We start from the raw sequence: 22,358 nt of genomic DNA on the forward strand, positions 1-22,358 counted from the left end.
GAGGGAAATTTTCCTGAAATTTACAACATATCAACAGAAAGGACTTGATGATGGGCTTGACTATGCATTTTAGAAGGCCAATGCATTCATTTCTTCATTCACCCAATATTTGTTGAGTGCTTACCTGTTCCAGGCAGTGTTCTATACGCATTAGGCTATAACCATTAACAAATAGGCAGGGTCTCAACTCTCAAGGCGCTTACATTCTAGTGGGGATGGAGAGAGGCAATAAAAACAAACAAACATGATTTTTTTAAATTGAAGTATAGTTGACGTACAATATTATGTAAGTTACAGGTGTACAATAGAGTGATTCACAATTTTTAAAGGTTATACTCCATTTATAGTTATTAAATATTGGCTATATTTCTTGTGTTGTACAATATATCCTTGTAGCTTATTTTTTTTTAAACATCTTTATTGGAGTATAATGGCTTTACAATGGTGTGTTAGTTTCTGCTTTATAACAAAGTGAATCAGCTATACATATACATTTATCGCCATATCTCCTCCCTCTTGCATCTCTCTCCCATCCCTCTAGGTGGTCACAAAGCACAGAGCTGATCTCCCTGTGCTATGCGGCTGCCTCCCACTACCTATCGATTTTACATTTGTTAGTGTGTATATGGCCATGCCACTCTCTCACTTCGTCCCAGCTTACCCTTCCCCCTCCTGTGTCCTCAAGTACATTCTCTATGTCTTTATTCCTGTGCTGCCCCTAAGTTCTTCAGACCATTTTTTTTTCTTTTAGATTCCATATATATATGTTAGCATACAGTATTTGTTTTTCTCTTTTTGACTTACTTCACTCTGTATGATAGACTCTAGGTCCATCCACCTCACTGCAAATAACTCAGTTTTGTTTCTTTTTATGGCAGAGTAATATTCCATTGCATATATGTGCCACATCTTCTTTATCCATTCATTTGTCGGTGGACACTTAGGTTGCTTCCATGTCCTGGCTATTGTAAATAGAGCTGCAATGAACATTGTGGTACATGACTCTTTTTGAATTATGGTTTTCTCAGGGTATATGCCCAGTAGTGGGATTTCTGGGTCGTATGGTAGTTCTATATTTAGTTCTTTAAGGAAGCTCCATACTGTTCTCCATAGTGGCTGTATCAATTTACATTCCCACCAACAGTGCAAGAGGGTTCCCTTTTCTCCACACCCTCTCCAGCATTTACTGTTTGTAGATTTTTTGATGGTGGCCATTCTGACTGGTGTGAGGTGATACCTCACTGTAGATTAGATTTGCATTTCTCTAATGATTAACGATGTTGACCATCCTTTAATGTGTTTGTTGGCAATCTGTATATCTTCTTTGGACAAATGTCTATTTAGGTCTTCTGCCCACTTTTGGACTGGGTTGTTTGTTTTTTTTGATATTGAGCTGCATGAGCTGCTTGTCTAATTTAGAGATGAATCCTTTGTCAGTTGCTTCCTTTGCAACGATTTTCTCCCATTCTGAGGGTCGTCTTACTGTCTTGTTTATGGTTTCCTTTGCCGTGCAAAAGCTCTTAAGTTTCATTACGTCCCATTTGTTTATTTTTATTTCCATTTCTCTAGGAGGTGGGTCAAAAAGGATCTTGCTGTGATTTATGTCATACAGTGTTCTGCCTATGGTTTCCTCTAAGAGTTTTATAGTGTCTGGCCTTACATTTAGGCCTTTAATACATTTTGAGTGGATTTTTGTGTGTGGTGTTAGGGAGTGTTCTAATTTCATTCTTTTACATGTAGCTGTCCAGTTTGTGCAGCACCACTTATTGAAGAGGCTGTCTTTTTTCCATTGTATGTTCTTGCCTCCTTTATCAAAAATAAGGTGACCATATGTGTGTGGGTTTATCTCTGGGCTTTCTGTCCTGTTCCATTGATCTATATTTCTGTTTTTGTACCACTACCATAGAGTCTTGATTACTGTAGCTTTGTAGTATAGTCTGAAGTCCACAAGCCTGATTCCTCCAGCTCCGTTTTTCGTTCTCAAGATTGCTTTGGCTATTCGGGCTCTTTTGTTTTTCCATACAAATTGTGAAATTTTTTGTTTTAGTTCTGCCAAAAATGCCATTGATAGTTTGATAAGGGTTGCATTGAATCTGTAGATTGCTTTGGGTAGTATAGTCATTTTCACAATAATGATTCTTCGAATCCACGAATGTGGTATATCTCTGCTTATGTTTGTGTCATCTTTGATTTCTTTCATCAGTGTTTTGTAGTTTTCTGTGTACGGGTCTTTTGCCACCTCAGGTAGGTTTATTTCTAGGTATTTTATTCTTTATGTTGCAATGGTAAATGAGAGTGTTTCCTTAATTTCTCTTTCAGATTTTTCATCATTAGTGTTTAGGAATGCAAGAAATTTCTGTGCATTAATTTTGGATCCTACTACCTTACCAGATTCATTGATTAGCTCTCATTTTCTTCTCTGATTGCTGTGGCTAAAACTTCCAGAACTATGTTGAATAACAGTGGTGAGAGTGGACATCCTTGTCTTGTTCCTGATCTTAGAGGAAATGGTTTCAGTTTTTCACCATTGAGAACAATGTTGGCTATGGGTTTGTCATATATGGCCTTTATTATGTTGAGGTAAGTTCCCTCTATGCCTACTTTCTGGACAGTTTTTATCATAAATGGGTGTTGAATTTTGTCAAAAGCTTTTTCTGCATCTATTGAGATAATCATATGGTTTTTCTCCTTCAATTTGTTAATATGGTTTATCACATGGATTGATTTGCATATATTGAAGAATTCTTGCATTGTTGGGATAAACCCCACTTGACCATGTTGTATGATCCTTTTAATGTGCTGTTGGATTCTGTTTGCTAGTATTTTGTTGAGGATTTTTGCATCTATGTTTATCAGTGATATTGGCCTTTAGTTTTCTTTCCTTGTGACATCTGTGTCTGGTTTTGGTATCAGGGTGATGGTGGCCTCGTAGAATGAGTTTGGGAGTGTTCCTCCCTCTGCTATATTTTGGAAGAGTTTGAGAAGGATAGGTGTTAGCTCTTCTCTAAATGTTTGATAGAATTCGCCTGTGAAGCCATCTGGTCCTGGGCTTTTGTTTGTTGGAAGAGTTTTAATCACAGTTTCAATTTCAGTGATTGTGATTGGTCTGTTCATATTTTCTATTTCTTCCTGATTCAGTCTTGGCAGGTTGTGCCTTTCTAAGAATTTGTCCATTTCTTCCAGGTTGTCCATTTTATTGGCATAGAGTTGCTTGTAGTAATCTCTCATGATCCTTTGTATTTCTGCAGTGTCAGTTGTTACTTCTCCTTTTTCATTTCCAATTCTATTAAGTCTTCTCCCTTTTTTTCTTGATGAGTCTGGCTAATGGTTTATGAATTTTGTTTATCTTCTCAAAGAACCAGCTTTTAGTTTTATTGATCTTTGCTATCCTTTCTTTCATTTCTTTTTCATTTATTTCTGATCTTATTTTTATGATTTCTTTCCTTCTGCTAATTTTGGGTTTTTTTTTAATTCTTTTTTCTCTAATTGCTTTAGGTGCAAGGGTTGGTTGTTTATTCAAGATGTTTCCTGTTTCTTAAGGTAGGATTGTATTGCTATAAACTTCCCTCTTAGAACTGCTTTTGCTGCATCCCATAGATTTTGAGTCGTCGTGTCTCCGTTGTCATTTGTTTCTAGGTATTTTTTGGTTTCCTCTTTGATTTCTTCAGTGATCACTTTGTTATTAAGTAGCGTATTGTTTAGCCTCCATGTGTTTGTATTTTTTACAGACCTTTTCCTGTAATTGATATCTAGTCTCATAGCGTTGTGGTCAGAAAAGATACTTGATACAATTTCAATTTTCTTAAATTTACCAAGGCTTGATTTGTGACCCAAGATATGATCTATCCTGGAGAATGTTCCATGAGCACTAGAGAAAAATGTGTATTCTGTTGTTTTTGGATGGAATGTCCTATAAATATCAATTAAGTCCATCTTGTTTAATGTATCATTTAAAGCTTGTGTTTCCTTATTTATTTTCATTTTGGATGATCTGTCCATTGGTGAAAGTGGGGTGTTAAAGTCCCCTACTATGAATGTGTTACTGTCGATTTCCCCTTTTATGGCTGTTAGTAATTGCCTTATGTATTGAGGTGCTCCTATGTTGGGTGCATAAATATTTACAATTGTTATATCTTCTTCTTGGATCGATCCCTTGATCATTATGTAGTGTCCTTCTTTGTCTCTTCTAATAGTTTTTATTTTAAAGTCTATTTTATCTAATATGAGAATTGCTACTCCAGCTTTCTTTTGGTTTCCATTTGCATGAAATACCTTTTTCCATCCCCTTACTTTCAGTCTGTATGTGTCTCTAGGTCTGAAGTGGGTCTCTTGTAGACAGCAAATATATGCGTCTTGTTTTTGTATCCATTCAGCCAATCTGTGTCTTTTGGTGGGAGCATTTAGTCCATTTACATTTAAGGTAATTATCGATATGTATGTTCCTATTCCCATTTTCTTAATTGTTTTTGGTTCGTTATTGTAGGTCTTTTCCTTCCCTTGTGTTTCTTGCCTAGAGAAGTTCCTTTAGCAGTTGTTGTAGAGCTGGTTTGGTGGTGCTGAACTCTCTCAGCTTTTTGCTTGTCTGTAAAGGTTTTAATTTCTCTATCAAATCTGAATGAGATCCTTGCTGGGTAGAGTAATCTTGGTTGCAGGTTTTTCTCCTTCATCACTTTCAATATGTCCTGCCAGTCCCTTCTGGCTTGCAGAGTTTCTGCTGAAAGATCAGCTGTTAACCTTATGGGGATTCCCTTGTGTGTTATTTGTTGTTTTTCCCTTGCTGCTTTTAATATGTTTTCTTTGTATTTAATTTTTGACAGTTTGATTAATATGTGTCTTGGTGTATTTCTCCTTGGATTTATCCTGTATGGGACTCTCTGTGCTTCCTGGACTTGATGAACTATTTCCTTTCCCGTATTAGGGAAGTTTTCAACTATAATCTCTTCAAATATTTTCTCAGTCCCTTTCTTTTTCTCTTCTTCTTCTGGAACCCGTATAATTCGAATGTTGGTGCGTCTAGTGTTGTCCCAGAGGTCTGCAGTCCCCTCCACCAGGAAGTCTACACAACCCACTGAACCAGCCTTAGCCACTGGGGTCAGACACCAAAAACAACGGGAACTACAAACCAGCAGCCTGCAAAAAGGAGACCCCAAACACAGTAAGTTAAGCAAAATGAGAAGACAGAGAAATGCACAGCAGATGAAGGAGCAAGGTAAAAACCCACCAGACCTAACAAATGAAGAGGAAATAGGCAGTCTACCTGAAAAAGAATTCAGAGTAATGAGAGTAAAGATGATCCAAAATCTTGGAAATAGAATGGGGAAAATACAAGAAACGTTCAACAAGGACCTAGAAGAACTAAAGAGCAAACAAACAATGATGAACAACACAATACATGATATTAAAAATTCTCTAAAAGGAATCAGTAGCAGAATACCTGAGGCAAAAGAATGGATAAGTGACCTGGAAGGTAAAATAGTCAAAATAACTACCGTGAGCAGAAGAAAGAAAAAAGAACGAATAGACTTGAGGACAGTCTCAGAGACCTCTGAGAGAACATTAAACACACCAACATTTGAATTATAGGGGTTCCAGAAGAAGAAGAGAAAACAGAAAGAGACTGAAAAAATATTTGAAGAGATTATAGTTGGAAACTTCCCTAATACGGGAAAGGAAATAATCAAGTCCAGGAAGCGCAGAGAGTCTCATACAGAAAAATCCAAGGAGAAACACGCCAAGACACATATTAATCAAAGTATCAAAAATTAAATACAAAGAAAAAATATTAAAAGCAGCAAGGGAAAAACAACAAATAACATACAAGAGAATCCCTGTACGGCTAACAGCTGATCTTTCAGCAGAAACTCTTGTTAGCCAGAAGGGAGTGGCAGGACATATTTAAAGTAATGAAAGGGAAAAACGTACAACCAAGATTACTCTACCCAGCAAGGATCTCATGCAGATTCAGTGGAGAAATTAAAACCTTTACAGACAAGCAAAAGCTAAGAGAATTTAGCACCAGCAAACCAGCTTTACAACAAATGCTAAGGGAACTTTTCTAGGCAGGAAACACAAGAGAAGGAAAAGACCTACAACAACAAACCCAAAACGATTAAGAAAATGGTAATAAGAACATACATATTGAAAACTACCTTAAATGTAAATGGATTAAATGCTCCAACCAAAAGACATAGACTGGCTGAATGGATACAAAATCAGACTCATATATATGCTGTCTACAAGAGACCCACTTCAGACCTAGGGGCACATACAGACTGAAAGTGAGGGCATAGAAAAAGATATTCCATGCAAATGGAAACCAAAAGAAAGCTGGAGTAGCAATTCTCATATCAGACAAAATAGACTTTAAAGTAAAGTATTACAAGAGACAAAGAAGGATACTACATAATGATCAAGGGATCAATCCAAGAAGAAGATATAACAATTGTAAATATTTATGCACCCAACCTAGGAGTACCTCAATACATAAGACAAAGGCTAACAGCCAAAGAGGGGAAATCGACAGTAACAAAATCATAGTAGGGGACTTTAATACCCCCCTTTCACCAATGGAAAGATCATCCAAAATGAAAATAAATAAGGAAACACAAGCTTTAAATGATACATTAAACACGATGGACTTAATTGATATTTATAGGACATTCCATCCAAAAACAGCAGAATACACTTTCTTCTCAAGTGCTCATGGAACATTCTCCAGGATAGATCATATCTTGGGTCACAAATCAAGCCTTGGTAAATTTAAGAAAATTGAAATTGTATCAAGTATCTTTTCCGACCACAACGCTATGAGACTAGATATTAATTACAGGAAAAAATTCTGTAAAAATACAAACACGTGGAGGCTAAACAATACACTACTAAATAACCAAGAGGTCACTGAAGAAATCAAAAAATACCTAGAAACAAATGACAATGAAAACATGACGACCCAAAACCTGAGAGATGCAGCAAAAGCAGTTCTAAAAGGGAAGTTTATAGCAATACAATCCTACGTCAAGAAACAAGAAACATCTCAAATAAACAACCTAACTTTACACCTAAAGCAATTAGAGAAAGAAGAACATAAAAAACCCAAAATTAGCGGAAGGAAAGAAATCATAAAGATCGGATCAGAAATAAATGAAAAGGGAATGAAGGAAACAATAGCAAGGATTAATAAAACTAAAAGCTGCTTCTTTGAGAAGATAAACAAAATTCATAAACCATTAGCCAGACTTATCAAGAAAAAAAGGGAGAAGACTGAAATCAATAGAATTAGAAATGAAAAAGGAGAAGTAACAACTAACACTACAGAAATACAAAGGATCATGAGAGATTACTACAAGCAACTCTATGCCAATAAAATGGACAACCTGGAAGAAATGGACAAATTCTTAGAAAGGCACAACCTGCCAAGACTGAATCAGGAAGAAATAGAAAATATGAACAGACCAATCACAATCACTGAAATTGAAACTGTGATTAAAACTCTTCCAACAAACAAAAGCCCAGGACCAGATGGCTTCACAGACGAATTCTATCAAACATTTAGAGAAGAGCTATCACCTATCCTTCTCAAACTCTTCCAAAATATAGCAGAGGGAGGAACACTCCCAAACTCATTCTACAAGGCCACCATCACCCTGGTACCAAAACCAGACAAAGATGTCACAAGGAAAGAAAACTACAGGCCAATATCACTGATGAACATAGATGCAAAAATCCTCAACAAAATACTAGCAAACAGAATCCAACAGCACATTAAAAGGATCATACACCATGATCAAGTGGGGTTTATTCCAGGAATGCAATGATTCTTCAATATATGCAAATCAATCAACGTGATACACCATATTAAGAAATTGAAGAAGAAAAACCATATGATCATCTCAATAGATGCAGAGAAAGCTTTTGACAAAATCCAACACCCATTTATGATAAAAACCCTGCAGAAAGTAGGCATAGAGGGAACTTTCCTCAACATAATAAAGGCCATATATGAGAAACCCACAGCCAACATCGTCCTCAATGGTGAAAAACTGAAAGCATTTCCACTAAGATCAGGAACAAGACAAGGTTGCCCACTCTCACCACTCTTATTCAACATAGTTCTGGAAGTTTTAGCCACAGCAATCAGAGAAGAAAAGGAAATAAAAGGAATCCAAATTGGAAAAGAAGAAGTAAAGCTGTCACTCTTTGCAGATGACATGATCCTATACATAGAGAATCCTAAAGATGCTACCAGAAAACTACTAGAGCTAATCAATGAATTTGGTAAAGTAGCAGGATACAAAATTAATGCACAGAAATCTCTTGCATTCTTATACACTAATGATGAAAAATCTGAAAGGGAAATTAAGGAAACACACTCATTTACCATTGCAACAAAAAGAATAAAATACCTAGGAATAAACGTACCTAAGGAGACTAAAGACCTGTATGCAGAAAACTATTAGACACTGATGAAATAAATTAAAAATGACACAGGCAGATGGAGAGATATACCTTGTTCTTGCATTGGAAGAATCAACATTGTGAAAATGACTCTACTACCCAAAGCAATCTACAGATTCAATGCAATCCCTATCAAAATACCACTGGCATTTTTCACAGAACTAGAACAAAAAATTTCACAATTTTTATGGAAACACAAAAGACCCTGAATAGTCAAAGCAATCTTGAGAACGAAAAACAGAGCTGGAGGAATCAGGCTCCCTGACTTTAGACTATACTACAAAGCTACAGTAATCAAGACAGTATGGTACTGGTACAAAAACAGAAATATAGATCAGTGGAACAGTGTAGAAAGCCCAGAGATAAACCCACGCACATATGGTCACCTTATTTTTGATAAAGGAGGCAAGAACATACAATGGAAAAAAGACAGCCTCTTCAATAAGTGGTGCTGCACAAACTGGACAGCTATATGTAAAAGAATGAAATTAGAACACTCCCTAACACCATACACAAAAATCCACCCAAAATGGATTAAAGACCTAAATGTAATGCTAGATACTATAAATCTCTTAGAGGAAAACATAGGCAGAACACTCTATGACACAAATCACAGTAAGATCCTATTTGACCCACCTCCTAGAGAAATGGAAATAAAAACAAGAATAAACTAATGGGACCTAGTGAAACTTAGAAGATTTTGCACATTAAAGGAAACCATAAACAAGTTGAAAAGACAACCCTCAGAATGGTGGAAAATATTTGCAAATGAAGCAACTGACAAAGGATTAATCTCCAAAATATACAAGCAGCTCATGCAGCTCAATATCAAGAAAACAAATAACCCAATCCAGAAATGGCCAGAAGACCTAAGTAGACATTTCTCCAAAGAAGATATACAGATTGCCAACAAACACATTAAAGGATGCTCAACATCACTAATCATTAGAGAAATGCAAATCAAATCTACAGTGAGGTATCACCTCACACCAGTCAGAATGGCCATCATTAGAAAATCTACAAACAATAAATGCTGGAGAGGCTGTGGAGAGAAGGGGACCCTCTTGCATTGTTGGTGGGAATGTAAATTGATACAGCCACTATGGAGAACAGTATGGAGGTTCCTTGAAAACCTAAAAATAGACCTACCATACGATCCAGCAATCCCAGTACTGGACATATACCCTGAGAAAACCATAATTCGGGAAGAGTCATGTACCATAATGTTCATTGCAGCTCTATTTACAATAGCCAGGACATGGAAGCAATCTAAGTGTCCATTGACAGATGAATGGATAAAGGAGGTTTGGTACATGTATACAATGGAATATTACTCTGCCATAAAAAGAAACGAAATTGAGTTATTTGCAGTGAGGTGGATGGACCTAGAGTCTGTCATACAGAGTGAAGTAAGTCAGAGAAAAACAAATACAGTATGCTAACACATATATATGGATTCTCAAAAAAAATAAAAGTGGTCCTGAAGAGCCTAGGGGCAGCACAGGAATGAAGACACAGACCTAGAGAATGGACTTGAGGACACAGGGAGGGGGAAGGGTAAGCTGGGATGAAGTGAGAGAGTGGCATGGACATATATACACTACCAAATGTAAAATAGATAGCTAGTGGAAAGCAGCCGCATAGCACAGGGACATCAGCTGGGTGCTTTGTGACCACCTAGAGGGGTGGGATAGGGAGGGTGGGAGGGAGACGCAAGATGGAGGAGATATGTGGATATATGTATATGTATAGCTGATTCACTTTTTTATCTAGCAGAAAGTAACACACCATTGTAAAGCAATTATACTACCATAAAGATTTAAAAAAAATTGCCTTCTACGTAATAAAAAAATTAACTCATCATTGGTGAGTGATTTATCGTTGCTTGGCTAACATATGAGCCAATTGGAACTTACTTTTATTGTGGCTTCATTTTCATTTCTCATTTTTGTGAGGACATTGTGCTGTGAGGACATTTGTTATTTCTAAATTTTCTAGTTCTTCTGACCATTGCTAGCTCACGCATCGGGAATATTGTGACAAATGCTTAGTCTTGTGATGTTGACATATATTGTATTCTTTTCATACAGTTATAGTGCCATTGTATAATAAACACACTATATTGCCATCTATTTGGCAAAAAAATAATCCTCCACTGTATCTTAAAGCGAGACCTCGGAAGTCCACTTGTTCTTTTTTTAACATGACAGATTTGCATTGGTAATATTAGGAAAAGCTGCATTACAGGTATAAGTATGAAACTCAAAATGCTCTAAGTTATGACTGCATTACTGTGATTTACAGTTTACTGCACAGCCGTTAGAGGTGATGGGAGTGGCAAATACCGGTTCTGTTGGTCTGCTGTGCCATTATTGTGCAAAAGCAGCCGTAGATGCTGCCTAAGCAAATGAGCATAGCTGTGTTCTATGCAGTGAGTGTTTTTATGGACAGTGAAATTTGAATTTCATATAACTTCCCACATGTTGTGAAATGTTATTACACTGTTGATTTATTTTCAGCTATGCAACATTAAAAAATTTTTATCTTTATCAAGCCATTTTACCTTGTGGGCTGTACAGAAGTAGGCAGCAAGCCAGATATGACCTGCTTGTTGTAGCTTGACGAGCTCTACTTTAAAGTCAATTGTCTTTTTTTTTTGGCGTATAATTGCTTTACAATGTTGTGTTAGTTTCTGCATCACAGTGAAGTGAATCAGCCATATGCATACACACGTCCCCTCTCTCTTGGACCTCCCTCCCACCCATCCACCCAACTAGACCATCACAGAACACGGAACTGTCAATGGTCTTTTAAAAAATTAACAAATAAGGGAAAATTTCTTTTATATTCCCTCTTATATTTGCCATTTCTGGTGTTTTCATTTCTTTGCATAGATCTTTGTTTCCTGTGGTTTCATCTTCCACAAACCTGAAGAAATTCCTTTAATATTTCTTTCAGTGCAGATCTACTACTGATAAATTCTCAGTTTCAGTATATTTTAAATGGTTTATTTTGCCTTCATTATTCCCACCCCCCCCTTTTTTTTTGATGTGGACCATTTTTACAGTCTCTACTGAATTTGTTACAGTACCGCTCCTGTTCTATGCCTTGGTTTCTTGGGTGTGAGGCACGTGGAATCCCAGCTCCCTGACCTGGGATCCACCCTCCTGCCCTGTCCCCACACTGGAAGGTGAAGTCTCAACCACTGGACTGCCAGAGAAGTCCCCATTATGCCCTTTTAAGTATTTTTATTTTCACAAAGACAAAAGAAAAAAGCAGTACACCAAATAATGACAATATTAATAACATTTTAAGGAAATTAGAAGCAATTTGTAGTTCTATTATGTAATCACTCTTTATATTCCATCTTGGCCGTCATAATATCCAATACTATTAATTTCCAATTAGCATTCACACTGCTTATTAGATACATTTTTCTCCTTTCTTTAGTTCCAACATGATGCTGGTACATTTGTTTATGTGATAATGCACATGTCAAGAGGTGTGTGTAAATAGGTGTATGTGTGTGGTATGTGCATGCATGTTTTGGTCCTCTACCCACAAGTTTACGAATGTCAAGAAAATCTGGAGTTCCTCTTTTCTGGATCTTCTTTTGTGTTACACCCTCTCAGTTGTCTCCATCTTCATCAAGCCTTCGTGGAAGCTAAGGTCTGCTTTAATTCCAAAACATTATATTCCTCTGCTCTCAATTTAACTCTTTTTTAAATAACTATCAACCAGTTGAAGTTATTCAGTTAGATGAAAATTCAAATTCTTAAGCTTACCAAAATAAAATTCATGTGTGCTTAAAATTCAGCACATGGAACTCTCCATTAAGGAGAAGAAAGTGCAGAAGAAAGTGCAGTGGCTTTAAAGACTTTTTTTGGTGATCAAGTTTAAGCTGAAATATTTTTGTATGTTTCATAGTTTTCATATACCTCAGGAATAGAATTAATATTTTTTGTAGAATGTTTATACTTCAATTTCAACTTAAAATTTTATCTTACAGACTGGCTATAATTAAAAACTATAAAACTACTTAGTGTAAATATTTAAAGGTGTATAATATATGCATTCCTGCCTTTCAGGAAGCTATTTTCCAGTTGAATATTCATTCAACACATTTTTGTTACATAGTCACTATAGTTAGGGCGCTGTGTTAACTGCTGGGATTCTTCAGTGAAACGGCAGATATTCTACCTTATAAGCACTTAAAAATAAACTATGCAAGGTGACATGAAGGAAACAAAAGAGATGCAGGGCTACATGTAGAGTTTCAGGGAACTCTTCACTAAGGTAATCAATGAATTGGACGACTTTGAATAATGACTGATAAAAACATGGGTGAGAGGGATGGTCTCTGTGGGCCATCTGAGACAACAGTAGATTCATTTCAGGTTACTTGTAGCCATATGGAATCTAGTTTCCTTTCGTTCAGTCTTAGAAGCGTTCCTATGTGTGGCTGCTGAACTGGAGCTATTGCCTATTGCTACAGCTGAGCTGTATTACCTGCTGAAATGTTAGTTCATCAGTGCCCTGAAAGAGCTGCTGCTGGGAACTGTGGTCCAAAAGACCTAGGGTAGCTTCTGAAGAGTCCACTGGTACCTGAATACCAAGACTGTCAACTATAAAAAGTCCAGATCAACTTGTTCCAGGTGTCCAGATTCTGTGTTTCAGCATTTGAAAATTCTTCAACTAGGGCTTTATTACCTATAGAATTAGGAAGAGGCCACAGTTCATCTGGGGGGTTAGTACTGGGGCCCAGATGCTCAACTACTTCAGTTGAGAGACTTGATGACTTCTAGGAGTACACTTAAATCTTTGCAATTAACCTCCATTCCATTTGATAGATTTTTAAAATTTATTTATTTTTTGTTTTTGTTTTAAATTTTTAATTTATTTTTTTACAGTAGGTCCTTGTTGGTTATCTATTCTAAATATAGCAGTGTGTACATGTCAGTCCCAAACTCCCAATCTGTCCCTCTCCCCGACCCCCAGAATCATTGTCATCATCTCCTTTTTTAAGATCTCTGTCCCCAACTCCATCACTTTCTCCATGGCTCCTATTGCCCATATAGAGCATGTGTACTATCCAAATTGTGTTTTTAAAAGATTCTCCACTCCCACCCTACTAGAATGTTAGCTTCTTTTTTTTTTTTGCTGTACGCGGGCCTCTCACTGTTGCGGCCTCTCCCGTTATGGAGCGCAGGCTCAGTGGCCATGGCTCACGGGCCTAACCGCTCCGTGGCATGTGGGATCTTCCCGGACCGGGGCACGAACCCGTGTCCCCTGCATCGGCAGGCGGACTCTCAACCACTGCGCCACCAGGGAAGCCCTAGAATGTTAGCTTCTTTAGAGCCGAGACCATGCCTATGTTGTTAATGGTTATAGTCAGGACACATAGAACACTGTCTGGTACAAGGTAAGCACTCAACAAATACTGGGTGAATGAATGAGCTGAATGCATTGGCCTCCTAAAACGATATCAAGCCCATATGTCCTTTCTGTTCATATGTTGTCAATCACAGGAAATTCACCCTAGTGAAATTCTCTGGAGTATTTTAAAAAGGGAATCCTAGTTACTCAGTTCACACAATGCTTTCTGATCGCAGAGGCAGTATCACATTTACTGCATTGTTTCCATGAAAAAAACCCTGTCCAGATTTTCTCTGTACCATAAACTGGAACACTGAATGATGAGAAGTTTCCCATGCAGTCTCTCTTCATTTATTGTCCCCCAAGAAATGTGCCTTTTTGTCTTTTGTTAAAGCTTTTTGTTAAGGCTCCCAAGGAATCTTTTTCCATAGAAAAAGTTTTCAAAAAATTTTGGTAGTCAAAAGCTATTTCTGGGTGAACAAGTAGAAGAAATTGCCCTTCTGGTCATGTGTCAGTAAAGTTATCATCATGAGATTTTAACCTGAGATTTTAACCTAAGAGCTTGAGAGTCATGGTTCATTTCATCCACAGACAAACCTAGACTACTGCAATTCTCTCAGGTCTCCCATGCTGAAATCTAATCTCTATTTTGCCTTCATTTCTGAAGGAGAGTTTCACTGAATACAGAATTGTGTGTTGATATATTTTTTCCTTCAGCAATTTAAAGATGTTATTCCACTGTCTTGTTTCTGTTAAGAAATCGGATGTCATTCCTATCATTGTTTCCCTGAATGTAATGTGTATTTTTCTCTGACTGCTTTAAGATTTTTCTCTTCTCCATTCATTTGAATATGATAACCTTCGTTTGGTGTTCTTTTTTTCTTTTTAAAAAACATATCCTGTTGGTGGCTTTAAGTTTCTTTGGTTCATGTGTTGCTTTTTTTCCATTAAATTTGGAAAAATTTTGCTATTATTTCATGTATATTTTCTGCTTCAGTGAATTTTCTTTTCTCTTTTGGGGACTCTCATTAAACATATATTGGACCTGATTTTGTCCCGCAGGTCACTGGGTTTCTGTTAATATTTTCAGTATTTTTTCTTCTTCTGTCTTAATTTGGTTCATTTCTATTAACCTGTCTTTGAGTTCACCAATATTTTTTTTTCTGCAATGTCCATTAAGCTGTTAAACCCATCCAGCAAACTTTGAAATTCGTGATGTGGTATTTTTCAGTGCTAGAATCTTCTTTTGATTGTTTTTGTAGTTTCCAGTTATTCCCTGAGAGTCCAGATGTTTACTTGTCATGTCCATCTTTTGATTTAAAGCAATGACCATATATATAATATCAAATAGATATTGTCCCCTATTTCCAACAGCTCTGCCATCTCTGGGTATGTTTCAGTGATTTTTTTTCTTTCTGGCTGCAAGTTACATTTGTCCTGACTTTCGCACATGTCTGGTGATTTTTATTGTATGCTGGATATTATGGATGCTAGGTTGCTGAGAGCCTGGATTTTTGTTGTCTTTGAAAAATGTTGAGCTTTTTTGTGTTTTCTTTTGTTTGTTTGTTTTGTTTTGTTTCTGGAAGTCTTGATCCTGTCAAGCCATGTTCAAAGGGCTTGTTAGGATGAGACTCATGTCTACTAACATTTATCCTATTCCTAAATGTGGTCTTTCTAGGGTCTCAGCTGAATGCCTGGGCTTACAGTCATCTGTCTCTACTCTGGTTGGTCAGAATTCCATCCTATCACAATAGTGTGTGACTTCTGTAATCTCCATTCAGCTCTTAAGCTCCCTGTAGCTGTTTGCTGTGATGCTTCTGCATTTGCACAGTTTAATATTCAACCAAAGGGACCTGCGTGAAGATTCCTGCAGCTTCTCTATACAACATCCTTCTTTCCTGTATCCTTCCGCACAAATTCTAGCTGTCCCCAAACCTGCTGTTTCCTCTACCTTGTAAGACTGCTGCTTTCTCTTTGGGTACCACTTCCCTGGGTCACTGTTTGGAAACTGCATAGGCAGGAAGCTGAGATGAATGTGGAGCACATCTCACATATTTCCTTTCTCTCAAGATCACAGCCCTATGTTGTCTGTTGTCCAATGCCCAAAAGCAGTTGCTTCATATACTTAGTCCAGTTTTACGGCTGTGATGACAGGAAGTCTTTTAGTCATTACTCTGCGTGGCTAGAACTGGAAGTCCCAATGTCTTCTTTATCTTTGTTCTCTCAGGGTAGTGCTTAGAGCTAGGTGCTGATGTTGGTTGAATGAGTGCACAATAATTCTGTTAAGTGACCTGGATAAGGGCATGCGGTGGAGCATTACAGGGACCCCATGTCTCTAGCCTCTTGCTTTTCTATGCTGTATTGTAAGGGGCTTCATTTTCTTCTCTCTGTGGTTATGAATTGGGGCCCAGCGTTCACCTTTGCAGAAAGAAGGCTTAAGTTCCCCCCGAATGACTTTTTCTTCCCCATTTTATGAAATTGACAACCACACTTGTGATGAAACCACTTTTAACCTTTCAGGATTCACTTTGGGGGACTATGGGGGAAGCACAGGCAAATGTCCAGTGTTTTTCAGTACTCTCTTCATAGCTTCCTTCTTCATTTACCAAAGCCATGGAACATTGCTTAGAGCATCTGTGTGATTCAATCAGGGGCTGCTTTTCTGTCTTCCTGAATAATCCTAATGATTAGCCTGGTCCATCTGGAGCAGCTATTGACTGGCTCACACTCTTTCGAGTTAACGCTGAGCCATCAATTTCTATTTAAGCCATTTCCTGGGAGTGACTGTGGGGGAAGTCGGGTTAGAAGATTGTGTCAGGTCAGAAATGTAAACCCTGGAAGGAAGAAGGCCTCTGAAAGCTGAGTTCTGTTGCTTATGAGGTGAACAGCAGTGGTCAATTTTCTTACAGCTTTCTAAGCCTCAGTTCCTTCACGTGTAAAACGGGAATATTAATACCTATCTTCTAGGTAAGGTTAAATGAGTTAACAAGTGTAAAGCGCCTTGTGTCACGCCTGCCTCAGGAGAGGTGCTCAGTGATGGCAGATATCCCTCCCTTTCCCTCCTCTCCCCTTCCCCCTCCCCTGTCCTTCTTTCTTCTTTTGGACACTTGGTGGAGGATGGCTGTGCCTCTGAAGTGCTAGGGCTCATGAATATATGGACGGGGAGAATATCCTAGGGGGTTCTAGGTATTTTTGCTGTGAGCTTCTTTGCCATAAACATCTTTGCCATGAGCCTTTTTGCCGAAAATATTTTTGCCGCATAACAAATTGATGGTAAGGCAGTTTTGCTGTGAAAGATAAGATAACTGGCTGAGTTTGTTTTGACAGTTTGGTTTCAAATGGTTGGAATGAATAGCGTTCTTCCCAGTTAGCGACGTTATTGATGGCTTTATCAAGTTGACAGAGCGTGATGGTTTGCCCCAAGAGTTGGTTTCTTATTTTGAAACACACTACATTGGAGGTGAAATGGGCCAAGGGCTTTGAAGGCACAGAGTTGAACCCACCTTTCCCATGGGATGTCTATCAACGGACATGTGCCAGTATGTCAAGAATAAGCAACAGGCTTTCACCATGCAATACAGAGCTCCGTCACAAATATGCGTCCTAGTATTTGGAAATCTCTCTTAACGACAGAAGAAATTTTAGCAAAAAGGAAAATGTATGACGTGGTGAACGAGGAGACGAATCAATAAGCCAAAAAATGTATATTACTATGAATGAAAGACTTGGAAGACAAGTTCTTAGGTACAACCCACAAAATAAAATCAGTTCTTTGTGCAGTATTGCCATGAATCTACGCACATTTTAAATATATTCAGATATTTTGTATTTTGCAATAAAGTCTTTAACTTTGTTATTCATTTTTCATGTTTCATTATGTTCTTAAGATTTGAGTTTTTTTGGAATTTTTTTATTATTATTATTTTTTTTGCGGTACGCAGGCCTCTCACTGTTGTGGCCTCTCCCGTTGCGGAGCACAGGCTCCGGACGCACAGGCTCAGCGGCCATGGCTCACGGGCCCAGCCGCTCTGCGGCATGTGGGATCTTCCCGGACCGGGGCACGAACCCGTGTCCCCTGCATCGGCAGGTGGACTCTCAACCACTGCGCCACCAGGGAAGCCCTGAAATTTTTATTTTATGTTGGAGGATAGTTGATTAACAATGCTGTTAGTTTCAGGTGTGCATCAGAGTGATTCAGTTATACATATACATGTATCTGTTCTTTTTTAAATTCTTTACCCATTTAGGTTATTACAGAATATTGAGCAGAGTTCCATGTGCTATACAGTAGGTCCTGGTTCGTTATCCTTTTTAAATATAGCAGTGTGTACATGTCAATCCCAAACTCGCAATCTACCTCCCTGTCCCCCACCCTTCCTCTCTGGTAACCATAAGTATGTTCTCTAAGTCTGTGAGTTTGTTTCTGTTTTGTAAATAAGTCATTATGTCCTTTTTTTTTCTTCTTAGGTTTTTTTTGAATTTCTGAATTTTATTTTATTTATTTTTTTATACAGCACGTTCTTATTAGTCATACATTTTATACACATCAGTGCATACATGTCATGTCCTTTTAAATGTCCCTTTTTTTTTTTTTTGCTGTACACGGGCCTCTCACTGTTGTGGCCTCTCCCGTTGCGGAGCACAGGCTCCGGACGCGCAGGCCCAGTGGCCATGGCTCACGGGCCCAGCCGCTCTGCGGCATGTGGGATCTTCCCGGACCGGGGCACGAACCTGTGTCCCCTGCGTTGGCAGGCAGCCTCTCAGCCACTGTGCCACCAGGGAAGCCCTAAATGTCCCTCTTTTTTAAATTATTTTATCTTTTATGGCAAAATTGCCTTACAATCAACTGGCTATGTGGCGAAAAAGCTTGCAGCAAAGATGTCTATGGTAAAAATGCTCACAGTGAAAATACTGGACAAGGTCGTGGAGACGTGAGAAGGTCACAGTGTGTTGGTCCTTACTCCTCTGTTCCTGCCTGCATCATATCTGCAAGCACTTACAGGGATTTAATTTTGCTGTGTAGACTTCCAGAGTGGGACATGTCTGGCCCTTTTGCTCAGGGACCACACCCTCTAGGGAAGCACTATAGGGGCTGGGAACACTGTATTGGTGTTGCTCAGACATCGCTCCCTTTATTCCTATGAATCCTTGGGCCTGATGGTTTCCTCTCTAGGCCTCAGTTTACTTCTCTATAAAATGGTTACTGTCATCCAGACCCTATTCTCCTCTCCATGGAACTCTTGGGAGAAGGGATACATGCCACTAATTTTTTTATGGTGTCAGATTGTGTTTCTTAGTGCCAGGGCAATAACTGGGAGAGTTCCCTAGCACAGGAAGCAAAGTCCAGTTGGGTGTCACTTCTAAAAAACCGCAGAGAGTGCCAAGAAGCGTTCTTGATCCCCACGCAGTGGTACAGGAGAAATGTTTCCCATCTGAGAGCATGGAATGGAGCTCCAGGGATTGCTGGGGTGGTTGTTACCAGCCGTGCCAGAGGAGTCCAAGGTGCAGCTCATTTGCTTTTGGCTCAGGGACAGCTGGCAGCTGGCCAGTGCTCAGTCATCTTTTCTTTGCCCCTGAACCTAGTAATTAGCAATCCCCGCTGGGTGAGTCATGCTTGCTATCAGTCAGTAATTGTGTTGTGGAGCCATCAGTCCAAATGTTACTAAATCAGACACACTGAATCACCTATGTGGGTCCCTCTTGTTCTCTGTCTTCGCACCCTGTTTGTTTCCTTTAGATGATGGCTTATCAGAATGTATTATTATTTTGTAATTCCTTTATTGTACCCCCACCCCCCCCCACGATTTCAACTCAATAGCTTGGAAGCTTGGTGAGCTCAATAGCCATGTCGATTTCACTCACAACTCCCAGCAGGAGCCTAACACATGGAGGGTGCTTGTTAAATATCAGTTGAATGAATGAATAACCAAATCTGCAGCTCATCTACCCTACCCCATTTCATTATAATCTTATAACTTCCGTAATTTGCTTTTGCTTCCTTAAATGTGGAAGAAAAGAAATACAGGGAGCAGAATCTCAGGTCGTTTTCTGACAGAATGTCAGCCGCCATTTATTGAGCTCTGAGCAGGGGCCATGCACCTTCATGGGCAATATCTCATTTTATCTTCACAAGGACACCTGAGGCATGCACGATCATCATTCTCATTTTGCAGATGAGGAAGGTCAGGCTCAGCTAGACTAACTAATCTGTCTGAGGGCTCACAGCTGGAGCAGGGTGGAGTTGAGAACATAAGGCGGATCTGTCTAGCTTCAGGGCCTTGCTTTTTGCTTCATACGCCAGTGCTTCAAAAATTCTGGTTCAACTCTGGCTGCACCTTGGAATTACCTAGGAGTTAAAAAAATACAGTTGCTTGTCTTGCATTGTTGGAGATTCTGATTTAATCAGTCTGGGGTAGTGCCTGGACATCAGGTTTTGTTAATCTAGCCCCATCCCCCACCCCAGCTCTGGCCAAAGCGTAGTCAAAATTGAGAACTATTGCCCTGTAAAGCATGAGATAAACATACAGCCAGACAAGCCGCTTTGCTTGGGGACAGAGCCCCCTGGGAAAGGCTTTGATGACGGTTCATCATGGTCCCCTGGGATGAGCGCACAACCTGGAGAGGAGAGGGATCTGGGTAGGATGTCCCCTTAAAAAGAAAGACCTGATCTTACTCATCTATAATATGGGGATGATGACAATTCTGGCATTGCTCAGCTGGGATTCCGAGAATCTTAGGCTGGAAGTGAACTTAGAAATTCACGTTGTGGCCCAGAGATGTTAGATGGCTTGCCCAAGGCCATGCAGTGGGTAAGAGGTAGAGACGTGGGCAAAACAGAGAAGCAGAACATGACGGTGGATAAGAGGTTGGGATTAGGCTGACTGATGGATCCAAATCCAGATTTATCACTCTGGCTGTGTGCCTTTGAGAAAGTCACTGTGCTTCCCTGAGCCTCAGATTCCTCATTTACAACCTAGCCATACTGGTAATAGTATCTACCCTCTAGTGTTTTGTGAAAACACTAAAAGGAAATTGTGTTTGCAACATGCTTAGCATCGTGCTTGGCCCTGGGTAGGTGCTCAGATCTTTCTGGGGTTGACAAAAGCAGAATGGAGAATCAAGACAAAGGCAAAATGGGGCTCTAGTGGTAGGTGGTGATATTGCCAAGACCCTGGGGCCAGTAGAGAAGGAAATCAAGTGAGCTGGAGCTGGCGTGAGGGATGAATGTGTCCAGATTTAGGGCCTCCCAGCCGGGGTAAGTTTGAGCTGACAGGACAGTGGTGCTGCCAGTGTTCCTATTCCAGGTAGCAGGATTAGGACATCAAGTGGGACGTGGTATTCAGGAAGGGAGGGCATCCTTGGATCCCTTCTCAGGTTAGAGTGGTTGTTCAATCAGTGGTATTACACTGAACGGAAGACCCAGTCATCTTTGGAGGTCCGTTCCTGAGAATGCCAATCTCTGTGGGAGCAGATGTGTTTTACTGATTTGAGACTAGGAAATCAGCCTCTGACTGAGGATTAAATGAGATGATGCAGTGCTTATCTAAGTGCCCACTAAATGTCAGTGATTGTTATTTACTGCTAACAATAAGCCCTGAGAGTTGGGCACTTTTATCCTGCCTGGGTTCAAATGTTGACTTAGCTGAGTAATTCTGGGCAGGTAAACTTAATCTTTTAGGCTTCATTTCCCTCATATGTAAAATGGGGTAATAGTGCAATCTCATCACATTGGGAAGTAAGATGAACTGTCTGAAGAGTTGAGTTCAATGTGTTCCATAAGGTAAGAACACAAAAAATGCCTGCTCTAAGCACTAGTGTTAAAGTCCAACCTCAGCCCGTGAGGGGCCATCCCTGTTATGTGGAATGGTGAGTGGGCTGCCATACCCGGTGGAGAATTGGGGTGGGAGGGGCAGAGGGGCATGGAGAGTGTTGTCAGCATGGAACAGCGTTCACCGACCCTGGAGTTGAGGTCTCAGTTCCAGCTACCTTTCCATTTCATGCCCCGAAGGGGTAAAAAGTCCCTGTGTGCCAAGTGTAAGGTACATGAAGTGTACAGTACATGGGGAATTTTGCTTTCCCTTGCAGAAACCCTCTCCTCTACCCCCACACACTGAAAAAGGGAAGCTCGTTTGAAAGCATTATAAGCATAGAATATTGAGACCAGTTTCTAAACTACAAACGGAAGGGGCTTTAGCTCACTTTATCCACTGCTACTCATGATTCTCACAGGAGGACGTTGAGATTCATAGGAATGAAGTGGTTGGCCCAAGGCCTCAGAATTTGCCAGCTGGCAGACCTGGGCCTGGAACGAAGATCTGTTGACTCCAATCCACTGTGTTTTCTACAATTCCACCCTGGAGCATTGTTATTATTATTACTATTATTTTGGTGTGTACATGTGGGTGAGTGGAAGCAATGTGAACAGGGATGGTAAATAAAGATAGTCAGACTATCTAACAGTTGGTCAGTTTTGTCTCCTTGATCTAAAGTTCCTAGGGTTGAAGAATCTCTGAGAACTGAGTGCAAAA

The sequence above is a fragment of the Orcinus orca genome, chromosome 6 (genome assembly GCF_937001465.1).
Source record: "Orcinus orca chromosome 6, mOrcOrc1.1, whole genome shotgun sequence".
Taxonomy (NCBI): Eukaryota; Metazoa; Chordata; class Mammalia; order Artiodactyla; family Delphinidae; genus Orcinus; species Orcinus orca.